Below are 15,930 nucleotides of genomic sequence, written 5' to 3'. Positions count from 1 at the left end.
TATGGTGGTTACTAACCGAACCGTATCAGTTGAAATATACTGTGGTCATGGCCAAGTCCTGACCAGACGGGGGTTCAAATACATACAATAGAGGTGGGCAAAATCGCTCTTTTTTAGGAGCCGCTCATTTTCGCTCGCTCATGAAAAAGAACCGCTCTTTTGAACGGCTCATTCGCTCATTTTCAAAATTTTGATATAAAGGTTATTTTTAAGAATGGTGTGGTTTTCAAAGTTAGTTTACATTGCAATTGGACTTTTATAAATCACTTGAAAAATATCTAAAACCAAGAATGTCTCTATGTCAAGATTTCTTCTCGAACCTCAACGTTGAAATAATGGAATGGCTATCAATTTCACAATTGCGTTTATTTTTGCTAAAATTTAACTAGTGCTGCCATTTTATTTGGGAAAAATATTCTGTGAACTCTTTTTCTGCATTTTGATTTAATCGATAAAGTCTATAAACGCTGAAGTTTAATTGGGCAAGACATTTTTTTTTCCAAAATCTCTGAGCATTTTAGTAGATTTTAGGTACACTCAACCCCCGGTGGTTGGTCACTTTTTCGTTTGACACTTTTTTAGTTTGTACCCCGTTGGTTGGTCAAAGTCAAACTAAAAAGTGACGAACTGTCACTTTTTACACGGCGCTCACGCATACTATCAAAACAAACGTTTGGTAGTGTGTGTGAACTCCGTGTAAAAGGGGTGTCAAACTAAAAAGTGACCCCGTTCGTTTGACAACAGTTGGTGTCAAACCATCGGGGTTTGAGTGTAATATTTGACAAGCTAAGCAATTTTAAATGTTCAAATTTTTTTTCGGATAATACTTTAATAAACAATCAGTTGTACAATGCATCATTTACATTTGGAAGAAAAGAAGAAAACTGAAAACGAGTTTGAAAACTATTAAGTGGTGTTTGGCAGCAATGCTATATTGGGATTATTTTTTATCAACAATTATTTTTCAATTTGGAATTGCATTGTTAATTCTAAAAACAAATTTTATGCTACAATTAGTTCGAAATTCAATAAATTATATTTATAAATAACAAGTTTAAAAATTAATCCATCTTGGAACGGTTTTTTTTTTTAAAAAGACAGAGTTCAAAAAAGAACCGTGGTTCTTTTTTGAGAGCTATGGTTCGTTCGCTCTTTGATTATAATTAAATAATGGCATCAGTAGTGCGGTGCCTGTGTGGACGCGCAGTCCTGTTTTTTCGTGTTATTTTCCGTCTCTTTTATGTCGCTGTTCGAGTGCATGGGGTGATTGGTCATTATAATTAAATAATGGCATCAGTAGTGCGGTGCCTGTGTGGACGCGCAGTCCTGTTTTTCGTGTTATTTTCCGTCTCTTTTATGTCGCTGTTCGAGTGCATGGGGTGATTGGTCATTATAATTAAATAATGGCATCAGTAGTGCGGTGCCTGTGTGGACGCGCAGTCCTGTTTTTCGTGTTATTTTCCGTCTCTTTTATGTCGCTGTTCGAGTGCATGGGGTGATTGGTCATTATAATTAAATAATGGCATCAGTAGTGCGGTGCCTGTGTGGACGCGCAGTCCTGTTTTTTCGTGTTATTTTCCGTCTCTTTTATGTCGCTGTTCGAGTGTATGGGGTGATTGGTCAGTATAATTGAATAATGGCATCAGTAGTGCGGTGCCTGTGTGGACGCGCAGTCCTGTTTTTTCGTGTTATTTTCCGTCTCTTTTATGTCGCTGTTCGAGTGCATGGGGTGATTGGTCATTATAATTAAATAATGGCATCAGTAGTGCGGTGCCTGTGTGGACGCGCAGTCCTGTTTTTTCGTGTTATTTTCCGTCTCTTTTATGTCGCTGTTCGAGTGTATGGGGTGATTGGTCAGTATAATTGAATAATGGCATCAGTAGTGCGGTGCCTGTGTGGACGCGCAGTCCTGTTTTTTCGTGTTATTTTCCGTCTCTTTTATGTCGCTGTTCGAGTGCATGGGGTGATTGGTCATTATAATTAAATAATGGCATCAGTAGTGCGGTGCCTGTGTGGACGCGCAGTCCTGTTTTTTCGTGTTATTTTCCGTCTCTTTTATGTCGCTGTTCGAGTGTATGGGGTGATTGGTCAGTATAATTGAATAATGGCATCAGTAGTGCGGTGCCTGTGTGGACGCGCAGTCCTGTTTTTTCGTGTTATTTTCCGTCTCTTTTATGTCGCTGTTCGAGTGCATGGGGTGATTGGTCATTATAATTAAATAATGGCATCAGTAGTGCGGTGCCTGTGTGGACGCGCAGTCCTGTTTTTCGTGTTATTTTCCGTCTCTTTTATGTCGCTGTTCGAGTGCATGGGGTGATTGGTCATTATAATTAAATAATGGCATCAGTAGTGCGGTGCCTGTGTGGACGCGCAGTCCTGTTTTTTCGTGTTATTTTCCGTCTCTTTTATGTCGCTGTTCGAGTGTATGGGGTGATTGGTCAGTATAATTAAATAATGGCATCAGTAGTGCGGTGCCTGTGTGGACGCGCAGTCCTGTTTTTTCGTGTTATTTTCCGTCTCTTTTATGTCGCTGTTCGAGTGCATGGGGTGATTGGTCATTATAATTAAATAATGGCATCAGTAGTGCGGTGCCTGTGTGGACGCGCAGTCCTGTTTTTTCGTGTTATTTTCCGTCTCTTTTATGTCGCTGTTCGAGTGCATGGGGTGATTGGTCATTATAATTAAATAATGGCATCAGTAGTGCGGTGCCTGTGTGGACGCGCAGTCCTGTTTTTTCGTGTTATTTTCCGTCTCTTTTATGTCGCTGTTCGAGTGTATGGGGTGATTGGTCAGTATAATTGAATAATGGCATCAGTAGTGCGGTGCCTGTGTGGACGCGCAGTCCTGTTTTTTCGTGTTATTTTCCGTCTCTTTTATGTCGCTGTTCGAGTGCATGGGGTGATTGGTCATTATAATTAAATAATGGCATCAGTAGTGCGGTGCCTGTGTGGACGCGCAGTCCTGTTTTTTCGTGTTATTTTCCGTCTCTTTTATGTCGCTGTTCGAGTGTATGGGGTGATTGGTCAGTATAATTGAATAATGGCATCAGTAGTGCGGTGCCTGTGTGGACGCGCAGTCCTGTTTTTTCGTGTTATTTTCCGTCTCTTTTGTGTCGCTGTTCGAGTGCATGGGGTGATTGGTCATTATAATTAAATAATGGCATCAGTAGTGCGGTGCCTGTGTGGACGCGCAGTCCTGTTTTTTCGTGTTATTTTCCGTCTCTTTTATGTCGCTGTTCGAGTGCATGGGGTGATTGGTCATTATAATTAAATAATGGCATCAGTAGTGCGGTGCCTGTGTGGACGCGCAGTCCTGTTTTTCGTGTTATTTTCCGTCTCTTTTATGTCGCTGTTCGAGTGCATGGGGTGATTGGTCATTATAATTAAATAATGGCATCAGTAGTGCGGTGCCTGTGTGGACGCGCAGTCCTGTTTTTCGTGTTATTTTCCGTCTCTTTTATGTCGCTGTTCGAGTGTATGGGGTGATTGGTCAGTATAATTAAATAATGGCATCAGTAGTGCGGTGCCTGTGTGGACGCGCAGTCCTGTTTTTCGTGTTATTTTCCGTCTCTTTTATGTCGCTGTTCGAGTGCATGGGGTGATTGGTCATTATAATTAAATAATGGCATCAGTAGTGCGGTGCCTGTGTGGACGCGCAGTCCTGTTTTTCGTGTTATTTTCCGTCTCTTTTATGTCGCTGTTCGAGTGTATGGGGTGATTGGTCAGTATAATTGAATAATGGCATCAGTAGTGCGGTGCCTGTGTGGACGCGCAGTCCTGTTTTTCGTGTTATTTTCCGTCTCTTTTATGTCGCTGTTCGAGTGCATGGGGTGATTGGTCATTATAATTAAATAATGGCATCAGTAGTGCGGTGCCTGTGTGGACGCGCAGTCCTGTTTTTCGTGTTATTTTCCGTCTCTTTTATGTCGCTGTTCGAGTGCATGGGGTGATTGGTCATTATAATTAAATAATGGCATCAGTAGTGCGGTGCCTGTGTGGACGCGCAGTCCTGTTTTTCGTGTTATTTTCCGTCTCTTTTATGTCGCTGTTCGAGTGTATGGGGTGATTGGTCAGTATAATTAAATAATGGCATCAGTAGTGCGGTGCCTGTGTGGACGCGCAGTCCTGTTTTTCGTGTTATTTTCCGTCTCTTTTATGTCGCTGTTCGAGTGCATGGGGTGATTGGTCATTATAATTAAATAATGGCATCAGTAGTGCGGTGCCTGTGTGGACGCGCAGTCCTGTTTTTCGTGTTATTTTCCGTCTCTTTTATGTCGCTGTTCGAGTGCATGGGGTGATTGGTCATTATAATTAAATAATGGCATCAGTAGTGCGGTGCCTGTGTGGACGCGCAGTCCTGTTTTTTCGTGTTATTTTCCGTCTCTTTTATGTCGCTGTTCGAGTGTATGGGGTGATTGGTCAGTATAATTGAATAATGGCATCAGTAGTGCGGTGCCTGTGTGGACGCGCAGTCCTGTTTTTTCGTGTTATTTTCCGTCTCTTTTATGTCGCTGTTCGAGTGCATGGGGTGATTGGTCATTATAATTAAATAATGGCATCAGTAGTGCGGTGCCTGTGTGGACGCGCAGTCCTGTTTTTTCGTGTTATTTTCCGTCTCTTTTATGTCGCTGTTCGAGTGTATGGGGTGATTGGTCAGTATAATTGAATAATGGCATCAGTAGTGCGGTGCCTGTGTGGACGCGCAGTCCTGTTTTTTCGTGTTATTTTCCGTCTCTTTTGTGTCGCTGTTCGAGTGCATGGGGTGATTGGTCATTATAATTAAATAATGGCATCAGTAGTGCGGTGCCTGTGTGGACGCGCAGTCCTGTTTTTTCGTGTTATTTTCCGTCTCTTTTATGTCGCTGTTCGAGTGCATGGGGTGATTGGTCATTATAATTAAATAATGGCATCAGTAGTGTGGTGCCTGTGTGGACGCGCAGTCCTGTTTTTTCGTGTTATTTTCCGTCTCTTTTATGTCGCTGTTCGAGTGTATGGGGTGATTGGTCAGTATAATTAAATAATGGCATCAGTAGTGCGGTGCCTGTGTGGACGCGCAGTCCTGTTTTTTCGTGTTATTTTCCGTCTCTTTTATGTCGCTGTTCGAGTGCATGGGGTGATTGGTCATTATAATTAAATAATGGCATCAGTAGTGCGGTGCCTGTGTGGACGCGCAGTCCTGTTTTTTCGTGTTATTTTCCGTCTCTTTTATGTCGCTGTTCGAGTGCATGGGGTGATTGGTCATTATAATTAAATAATGGCATCAGTAGTGTGGTGCCTGTGTGGACGCGCAGTCCTGTTTTTTCGTGTTATTTTCCGTCTCTTTTATGTCGCTGTTCGAGTGTATGGGGTGATTGGTCAGTATAATTAAATAATGGCATCAGTAGTGCGGTGCCTGTGTGGACGCGCAGTCCTGTTTTTTCGTGTTATTTTCCGTCTCTTTTATGTCGCTGTTCGAGTGCATGGGGTGATTGGTCATTATAATTAAATAATGGCATCAGTAGTGCGGTGCCTGTGTGGACGCGCAGTCCTGTTTTTCGTGTTATTTTCCGTCTCTTTTATGTCGCTGTTCGAGTGCATGGGGTGATTGGTCATTATAATTAAATAATGGCATCAGTAGTGCGGTGCCTGTGTGGACGCGCAGTCCTGTTTTTCGTGTTATTTTCCGTCTCTTTTATGTCGCTGTTCGAGTGTATGGGGTGATTGGTCAGTATAATTGAATAATGGCATCAGTAGTGCGGTGCCTGTGTGGACGCGCAGTCCTGTTTTTCGTGTTATTTTCCGTCTCTTTTATGTCGCTGTTCGAGTGCATGGGGTGATTGGTCATTATAATTAAATAATGGCATCAGTAGTGCGGTGCCTGTGTGGACGCGCAGTCCTGTTTTTCGTGTTATTTTCCGTCTCTTTTATGTCGCTGTTCGAGTGTATGGGGTGATTGGTCAGTATAATTGAATAATGGCATCAGTAGTGCGGTGCCTGTGTGGACGCGCAGTCCTGTTTTTCGTGTTATTTTCCGTCTCTTTTATGTCGCTGTTCGAGTGCATGGGGTGATTGGTCATTATAATTAAATAATGGCATCAGTAGTGCGGTGCCTGTGTGGACGCGCAGTCCTGTTTTTCGTGTTATTTTCCGTCTCTTTTATGTCGCTGTTCGAGTGCATGGGGTGATTGGTCATTATAATTAAATAATGGCATCAGTAGTGCGGTGCCTGTGTGGACGCGCAGTCCTGTTTTTCGTGTTATTTTCCGTCTCTTTTATGTCGCTGTTCGAGTGTATGGGGTGATTGGTCAGTATAATTAAATAATGGCATCAGTAGTGCGGTGCCTGTGTGGACGCGCAGTCCTGTTTTTCGTGTTATTTTCCGTCTCTTTTATGTCGCTGTTCGAGTGCATGGGGTGATTGGTCATTATAATTAAATAATGGCATCAGTAGTGCGGTGCCTGTGTGGACGCGCAGTCCTGTTTTTCGTGTTATTTTCCGTCTCTTTTATGTCGCTGTTCGAGTGCATGGGGTGATTGGTCATTATAATTAAATAATGGCATCAGTAGTGCGGTGCCTGTGTGGACGCGCAGTCCTGTTTTTCGTGTTATTTTCCATCTCTTTTGTGTCGCTGTTCGAGTGCATGGGGTGATTGGTCAGTATAATTGAATAATGGCATCAGTAGTGCGGTGCCTGTGTGGACGCGCAGTCCTGTTTTTTCGTGTTATTTTCCGTCTCTTTTATGTCGCTGTTCGAGTGCATGGGGTGATTGGTCATTATAATTAAATAATGGCATCAGTAGTGCGGTGCCTGTGTGGACGCGCAGTCCTGTTTTTCGTGTTATTTTCCGTCTCTTTTGTGTCGCTGTTCGAGTGTATGGGGTGATTGGTCAGTATAATTGAATAATGGCATCAGTAGTGCGGTGCCTGTGTGGACGCGCAGTCCTGTTTTTTCGTGTTATTTTCCGTCTCTTTTGTGTCGCTGTTCGAGTGCATGGGGTGATTGGTCATTATAATTAAATAATGGCATCAGTAGTGCGGTGCCTGTGTGGACGCGCAGTCCTGTTTTTCGTGTTATTTTCCGTCTCTTTTATGTCGCTGTTCGAGTGCATGGGGTGATTGGTCATTATAATTAAATAATGGCATCAGTAGTGTGGTGCCTGTGTGGACGCGCAGTCCTGTTTTTTCGTGTTATTTTCCGTCTCTTTTGTGTCGCTATTTGTGTACATGGGGTGATTGGTCATTATAATTAAATAATGGCATCAGTAGTGCGGTGCCTGTGTGGACGCGCAGTCCTGTTTTTTCGTGTTATTTTCCGTCTCTTTTATGTCGCTGTTCGAGTGCATGGGGTGATTGGTCAGTATAATTAAATAATGGCATCAGTAGTGCGGTGCCTGTGTGGACGCGCAGTCCTGTTTTTTCGTGTTATTTTCCGTCTCTTTTGTGTCGCTGTTCGAGTGCATGGGGTGATTGGATTTCTTCTTCTTCTTTTTTCATTAATTTTTTGTTCACGCGTTCGTTGGCCGATGAATTTTATTTTTGTTCTCTTTATATAGTTTTCGATAGAAACGATCCGATTTTGTTTTTGAGACAAGCAAGTCGTATTGCTGGATTAAGTCCTTTCCATATCATCGAGGATCGGAAGGCACGTCGACGGATATGTTTTAAGGCTTATGATATAAAATAATTTTAATGAATGAAGCCCTTCCTACATCACCGTTGATCGGAAGGCACGCCGACGGAGAATTTCTGGAGAATCGCGGTCGAATTAATACTATATTTAAATCCCTAGATAGGTATCTTTCCGCAGCCGGCTGCCTAAGATTTTAAAATTTCAACCGATAAACAAATTGCTCATGGTCGCATCACCTACCACAGTGAATCCTGACCTCATACCCATCTTACTAACCCCTCAAAACTCATGTGATACTTTGTCGGAGACGCAGTCGATTTGGCGGTCCCATCACTCAAGTATCGGCTAACATTCCCATCCACTTCCCCGTGTCTTACCACTGGTCGTGGCCGGCGTCGGTATTGATCAGCACGATAGGGACCTTTGAAAATTGCGAAGGGGTGATGATTGGTTCCTACTTTTCATCTGTGGTCCACGGAGCAATGTTTGGGGGTCCTGGTCAATAACGAAGTAGCAGCTACGGGTAGACACCAATGCTATGCTATGCTATGCTATGCTATGGTTCGTTCGCTCTTTTTAGTGAACCGGCTCTTAGAGCGGCTCGCTCTTTTTTTACCCACCTCTACAATATTACCATCATTTTTTTCTGTGCAGTTACATTCGACGGGAAAATAATTCTATTTTCAGGATATGATCAGCATTAGAAAAATTATACAATTTTTCTGACTTTAAAGATGTACCCCTTTGACATGTTTTTTTTTTCTGTGTAGGTATAGACAGTATGTCTCCAAAGTTCTTCTAAAAAAGAGATACAGAGTTTTTGTGTTGTGTTTTGAAATAATCAGTGAAAAAAGGCAGTGTTCTAAATTCGAAAATTTCCACTGTGAACATTTTCGAATTTAGAACACTGCCTAAGCAACCACGTACACCTGACAAAGAATTGTGTTATCTTACATTTATGATGCATCCTAATTAAAATCGTTCTAAGGAAATGTTCTGTTTCGTTTTGTTGAACCAAATTCCAAGAAAAAAAATGTTGTTTTCTATACTACGTTGTTGCTCTGTGTAGTGTCCCTCGGATGATATAAAAGTATTTCCAGCCTCAATTAGATAGGTAGCATTATTTTGAAAATTATGGCACAGTCTAGGTGCACATAAATGTTCAATTGTCGTTCCCTTTCGTCTTCCGATCATCGTCCGGAACAGACGTCCTAAGTCGGTCTTAAATAAAGTGGTGTAACAGAAGTCTAACGCGTGTTTCCCTAACCTCAAATCACAACACTTCAGTTGGCGACGAGGATAAAAGAAGTGTCTGGTGAGTTAAATGTAGTGAAATAAGTCAAGAAAGCCGGTTAACTTTGTTGGACACGTGATCATATGCGTAACCTCAAAGACAAGTCGAGTGTGCAGTACCCAGTCATGGATCTCAAAATGCAGAATCCTGAATCAGCAGCATGGGTTCTTGGTAGAAGCGAACGTTTCCAGAATCGTTTTTGTGCCGGAAGGAGTAGGAGCCGCTTCCCGAAAAAGCTGAATTCGATCGTCGTTACCGTGTAGATCTGTGTCACATCCTTGAACGCGTCAGGGCAATTAGTAGCCAAACCGAGAAGTTTGCGGAAGATCACGTGGATGTCTATGGTCAGTAAGTAGTCGTTTGTAGTCAGAGCAGTCGTCAGTAAAACAGTCAAGAAACTACACAGCAAAAAATTGTGTAAAAATTGAAGCTTTAATATGGAATGTTTAAAAAAGGAAGTTGTAAAATTACATCTGTTTTAGACGATTTGTAACCGAAAATTGAGCCTGACACATTTTACTCTATAAATGTTAAATATTTCGCTGGAAGATGTAATTTTTCGTCTTTTTTGATGCAATATTGCAAACAACAGATTCCGCACATCAACATCGAAAGATTGCAAATTTGACAACTGTCAAATGTTGTTGTTTGGAAAAAAGTGAAAGGATGCTTTTTCTGGTTCGGCTGGAGGAAGTTGTCGGTCGCCGTGTCCGGGAGTTTGTTCCGTTCTGAATTCGTGGTGGATTACGTGGCCGTCGTCGTGTGTGTGCTTATATTGTGGTGCTTCTGGTTCCGCTGGAGGAAGTTGCCGGTCGCCGCATCCGGAAGTTTAGGCCGCTCGGGATTCCGTGACCTTCGTCGTGTGTGTGTGTTTTGTTGCTGCTTTCGGTTCCGTTGGAGGAAGTTGCCTTTCTCCGGTCTAATCCGGGAGTTTGGGCCGCTCGGGATTCGTGATGAATCGTGGCCGTCGTTCGTGCATGTATGTACATGTTTTGGTGATGCTTCTGGTTCGGTTGCAGGAAGTTGCTGGGCACCGCGTCCGGGAGTTTCAGCCGCTTGGGCGTCGAACAATGAGGACTTAGATAAGTATTTGTTTTTAATGAACATGACACTTTGTTAAAATTGTTGTAATTTTTCAGATGAATATCTCAAGTGTGATGATATCTAATGGAACTCCAATGCTCTCCAGTGAGGCATGTTAACGGATGCCGCCAGTGTGAACCTCAGCGCAGCTGGCGAGAACCGTCGCCTGGGTACTGCTGATAAGTGGTGTGGTCCCCGGTGAAACACGCTATCGGCCTTTTCCACAACCCGACGATGCTTTTCGACGAGAACGATTCACAAGTGGTTCCCTAATGTCCGATGGTAAGTTTTAGATCATCCCCTAACGTCCTCTATAATCTAGGTCGACAAGCCTATTTCGTTGGACATGCCCCAGAAGACTACACCCAGCATTCAGCCTACCATTTGTGTCGGCACTCTGATGCCCAACGGTTCGGTCACGGTCCTGGATCTCAACTGCGTCGTCGGATTGGCCCACTGCTCAAGGAGAAAACAAGAAACGCTCCAGCTACAGCCATGGTAGCCAATGGAACCTGTCCGAACGGGACCTGAATCTTCCGTCAGCCGCTCGTGGACCAGATACGCCCGTCCTCACTGAAAAAGCGACGGGACGTCGTACGATAACACCCGGAGGACAGCGCGAGTGCTGGCCACACTCGTTCCGCCACCGCCGAGTCTACTCAGCACACTGCTTATCATGTCCTGTTATGAGCTACTATGGAAGGCAAAAATAAAAAAAGATTGTTCGAAATATGACTTGTTTATGTTTGCCACAAGCAATGACATTTCGATATGTATCCTTCCAACTCTGCAGAAAATGACTAAAATTACACATTTTTATATACAATTTTGCATATCCATCGGTAATTTTCATCATTTTCAGGGGTAAATTTTCATCTTATATGCGGTAAATTTTCATCATATATGTGGTAAAATCACATATTTTTAGATGTAAAATTAAACATTTTTTCTGACATAAAAGATGTACCCCTTCCCAGATGTAATATTACCACGATTTTTTTTTCTGTGTAGATTCTAAAGTAACCGATGTCGTCCGGTGGTATAAAGTCGTCAAATGGAATCGGTTTCGTTTAATAAGTCGGCCAAGTCAGAATGCCAAAGTAAATTGAAGGTAAGGTTATGTCGTCGCTAGTCAGTAGTTGTTTAAAAAAATCCTAACCTAACAAAGTCACGTGTAAAAAGTCGTCAAGGCCAAAGTCGTCAGTTTTGTAGTCGCTAGTCAGCAAAGTCAGGAATAACCTATAAATCTATTATAACTTCAAAGTCGGTCAATTGTAAGTAGTCAAAGGTTAAGGGAGGGAGAGATGTAGTGTCCCTCGGATGATATAAAAGTATTTCCAGCCTCAATTAGATAGGTAGCATTATTTTGTAAATTATGGCATCAGTCTAGGTGCACACAAATGTCCAATTGTCGTTCCCTTTCGTCTTCCGATCGTCGTCCGGAACAGACGTCCTAAGTCGGTTTAAATAAAGTGGTGTAACAGAAGTCTAACGCGTGTTTCCCTAACCTCAAATCACAACACTTCACTCTGGCACACAGAAAAAAAAACATTGCAATATTACATCTGGAAAGGCGTCATCCATAAAGTATGTCACGCTAAAATCGGCCAAAATTAACCCCCCCTCCCCCCTATGTCACACTTTGTCACGCTGGTTCCGATCCCCCCTTGAAAAGTACGTCACGATTTGTTGGACCCCCCCCCTCCCCATCATGACTTTTTGTACAATCTTTATTAAACTTTTAAAAGGTCCTTTCTGCATAGGAAGCCCATTACTCATAGGTTGTTTTGAAAATTTGATGATTTATATATGTAGAATTATTATTTAATTCGGAGTTCAATCGAGGATTTTTTTTTTATTTTTAAAGGTTGTGTTTGGATTTTTTTTTTATTTGATTTTTAAATATGATGATTTAAGCAAATTAAATCTATTATCAAAAACTCTTTTTCTTAACGTGAAGACTTCCATCATTGTCATGATTTTTCCTTCAAAGATATAAATTTTGCGTCGCTTTCAATATTTTGACAAAATTCACACATGCTGATTCCTTTTGGTAACGATTATCCCATTCCTTGTTAAGTTATGGAAATCGTCATTAATCAATGATTGCCAACTAGGACGTCAATGACTGTGCCACAAAATTATATAATTTTTGAAGCACAATTAATTCAGATCAAAAATTCCTTCAGTGGCTTCAAGAAGGCAACAACCGACACATGCTGATTCCTTTTGGTGCTGAAACTCGTTAAATTGAATTTAATATACAATATTTTATAGTGATGATTAATTTTCTACAAAAATGTTCAACGGTTTCACCTTAAAGCCTTGTATTTTGTTTCATTTATGAGTAAACTTTATCAAACATTAAACTTCTTTTTAAATATAGTTAAAGACTAAATTTTCATTATTAAAAAAAAGTCTTGCGTGACGTCACAGTCTCACGAACCCCCTCCCCCTTGTCACACTTTGTCACGCTTGCGAAAACCCCCTCCCCCTAGAGCGTGACGTACTTTATGGATGACGCCAAAGGGGTACATCTTTTATGTCAGAAAAAAATGTGTAATTTTACCTCTGAAAATGTGTAATTCGACCCTCCGTGTACGCACGAGAGCAAGCAGCAGTCAAGTGCTCAGTGCTCCAACGTTTTTTAGAAATTTTTCGCCGAATTTGTTTGTGATTACCCGCAAGTTTGCTTATCCAGCATGCCAAAGGCCGGCCGTGGCGGCCTCGAAAAACCCGCGAAGTTCGTCTACCGGCCGTGTGCAAAAAAGTAAACAAACCAACGCCGTGTCGGCCGCTATCGCGCAGGGGAGCGTCAGCGCAGATGGAATCGATAAAAAGTTACTACATCCCGGATATGTTTCAAGATCACCAGTGCGAACCCGTTCAGGTACTTTCGGTGCCACAACCAGTGGCACATCAACATCCGCCAACATCCCCATCAGGAACGAGTTCCAGATGCTGAGCGACGACGAAGAAAACAACAACAACACCGACGGTAGCAGCACTACCGACGACGACGACGGACGATGATGGTCGTGCACAGAAAAAATTGCCGACGTCAAAAAAGAACAATTCTCCAACGGAACGAAGACCACCTCCAATTTTTGTTTTGGACACGTTGGCGGACGATGTTGACGAGTTGCTGGAAGGCCTCGGATATTGTCTGAAATCGGTAAGTCGGCAGTGCAAGTGTTGGCGAACAGACAAGATTTCGACCTGGTGCTTGAAGAACTGAAGCGTAGCAACTTCAACTTCTACACATATGACCCAGAGAAGCCCCCTGTTAAGGTCGTCTTGCAGGGTTACCAAGAACGTCCGATCGCCGACCTGAAGCGACACCTCTCGAACGCCGGAATAAAGCCACGGGAGATAAAAGTGCTCTCGCGAAAGCCGTAATCATACATTGTACCTGTTGTACTTTGACCGCGGCACCGTCAAGATCCAAGATCTGCGGCGGACTAAAACGTTGGAAGGGTTTTGGGTAAACTGGCGGTTTTACACCAAGAACCCGACGGACGTAGCGCAATGCCACCGTTGCCAGAAATTCGGCCACAGCTCGCGGAACTGCAACCTCCGGCCCCGCTGCGTGAAGTGCGGTGAGTCACACCTCTCGGAGGCGTGCGCACTGCCACGAAAGGCGGACTTGGGAGACAAGGCAGAACAAACCAAGCCGCGCGTAAAGTGCGCGAACTGTGACGGCAACCATACCGGCAATTACCGCGGATGCGTCGCGCGCAAGGCCCACCTCGAGGAGCAGGAAAAGAGGAAGAAGAAAGCAGCAGCGTCCCACCCTCCTCAGCGAAGTACGAGCGCAGCCGTTCCTGCAGTTGGGCAGCGTACGGTTCCAGCGAACAACCCAGCGATCCCTCCTGGATGGGTGCGGTCGTTTGCAAGCGTGGTCGCTGCCGGTAGCGATGATGCGGCCCAGCAAGGAGTCACCGGGGAAGATCTCTTTACCCTGCCGGAGTTCTTTGCTCTCGCGGGGGAGATGATGACGCGGTTTCGGAGCTGCCGTAACAAGGCGGAGCAATTTCTGGCCCTCGGGGAGCTGATGATCAAGCACATCTATAATTGATTATTTTTGTCTGTGATCTAGTTATAAGCTTTCTCTTTTTCTATCTTTTCCCCATTGCACTTTCTGTAAGTTTTTTGAAAACTTTTTCTTACTCTTGTCAATTCCATAGTTATAAGTATGAAAAATATGAAAGCTCCAGGCTTTGATAACATTTTTAATCTAGTGTTGAAAAAACAGAGTGATCAGTTCTTTCAACATCTAGCCAATATTTTCAATAAATGTTTGCAACTTGGTTACTTCCCCACCAATTGGAAGCTGGGCAAAGTCATACCAATTTTGAAGCCTCAAAAAGATCCAACATCGCCAACAAGTTATCGCCCCATTAGTCTTTTGAGTAGTCTGTCCAAACTCTTTGAGAAGGTCATCTATTCAAGGCTTTTGGATTTTACCAACGATAATAATATAATTTTGAACGAGCAGTTTGGCTTCCGAAAGGGACATAATACTGCTCATCAGCTTACGAGAGTAACTAAAATCATCAAGCAGAACAAGCTTGAGTCTAAATCAACTGCTATGGCTTTGTTGGATGTTGAGAAGGCTTTTGACAATGTTTGGCATGATGGTTTGATACATAAACTGTATTTATACGGTTTTCCAATGTATCTTATCAAAATTATCCAGCACTATCTTTCGGAGAGATCGTTCAAGGTTTTTCTGAATGGGATTGCTTCTGGATTATTCAACATTGATGCTGGGGTTCCCCAAGGAAGTATTCTTGGCCCACTTCTGTACAATATTTTTACATCTGATTTGCCTACTCTTCCTGGTAATGGTGTGTTGTCACTTTTTGCTGATGACACTGCCGTTATTTATAAGGGTAAAATAACCAGATATTTAGTTGGCCGTCTTCAGAAGGGTCTTGACGTTCTTTCCGAATACTTTGGCGACTGGAAAATTCGCATAAATGCAGCCAAAACTCAAACCATCATTTTTCCACTTTCCAAATCGGCCAGATTTGTCCCAAAGGATGATGTTTTGATAAAAATGAATGATGTTTCGATACCCTGGTCAAAGGAAGTTGTCTATTTAGGTCTCATACTTGACTCGAAACTTTTGTTTCGGCAGCATGTAGATAAAATATTGAACAAGTGCAGCATTCTCATCAGGTGTTTGTATCCTTTAATTAACAGAAAATCAAAGCTATCTTTGAAAAATAAGTTAGCAGTTTACAAACAAATAATTTACCCTGTTATTGAGTATGCAGTACCTGTTTGGGAGTGTTGCGCTAGAACTCATAAATTGAAGCTCCAGCGTGTCCAAAACAAGGTACTCAAAATGGTTTTGAATGTTCCTGGCTGGACAAGATCAAGTGAGGTTCATGAATTAGCAGAAGTTAAAATGTTGGATCAGAAGATTCAAGAAAAATGTTTGAAATTCAGGGAAAAATGTGCTATATCTGAATACCCCTTGATTCAAGGATTGGTATAGTTTATGGTAAGATTAAGTTAGTTTTAGGTTAGGTTTTGTTTTCTTATTTTTTTTTCCTCATTGTACCTAGTGTTACAAAAATGATAAATCATATACTTTTAAAGTTATAAAAATGAACAGTGTTTAAATCACGAAAAGCAAACTAAAGCTGAAGAGCCACAGCTGACCACTTATTATGTAAACCAAATGTAATTATTATAAGAAAGATTCAATAAAGTATATTTAATTCAAAAAAAAAAAAAATAGTTATAAGTAATAATTTTTCGATTGAATTACGATGTAAAACACAGCTGAAAGGAATACCAAAACTCTGTTATTTACCTGAATTAACTCATTGCAACTTGGATTATTCACAAATAAAACCGAATTGAATTGAATTGAAAATGTGTAATTTTACAACATTTCTGTTGTAATGTCGCTTTTTCAGTTTAAATTGAGGT

The 15,930-nt window shown here is 42.2% G+C and overlaps 1 protein-coding gene across 1 annotated transcript in view; it reads right to left on the bottom strand.

Moving 5' to 3' along the window:
* LOC6048699 (acetylcholine receptor subunit alpha-like) overlaps nucleotides 1–15,930 on the bottom strand; it is a 282,182-nt gene that overhangs the window by 64,001 nt on the left and 202,251 nt on the right.

The sequence above is a fragment of the Culex quinquefasciatus genome, chromosome 1, assembly GCF_015732765.1.
Source record: "Culex quinquefasciatus strain JHB chromosome 1, VPISU_Cqui_1.0_pri_paternal, whole genome shotgun sequence".
NCBI lineage: Eukaryota > Metazoa > Arthropoda > Insecta > Diptera > Culicidae > Culex > Culex quinquefasciatus.
This window is presented reverse-complemented; position numbering and strand designations above follow the sequence as displayed.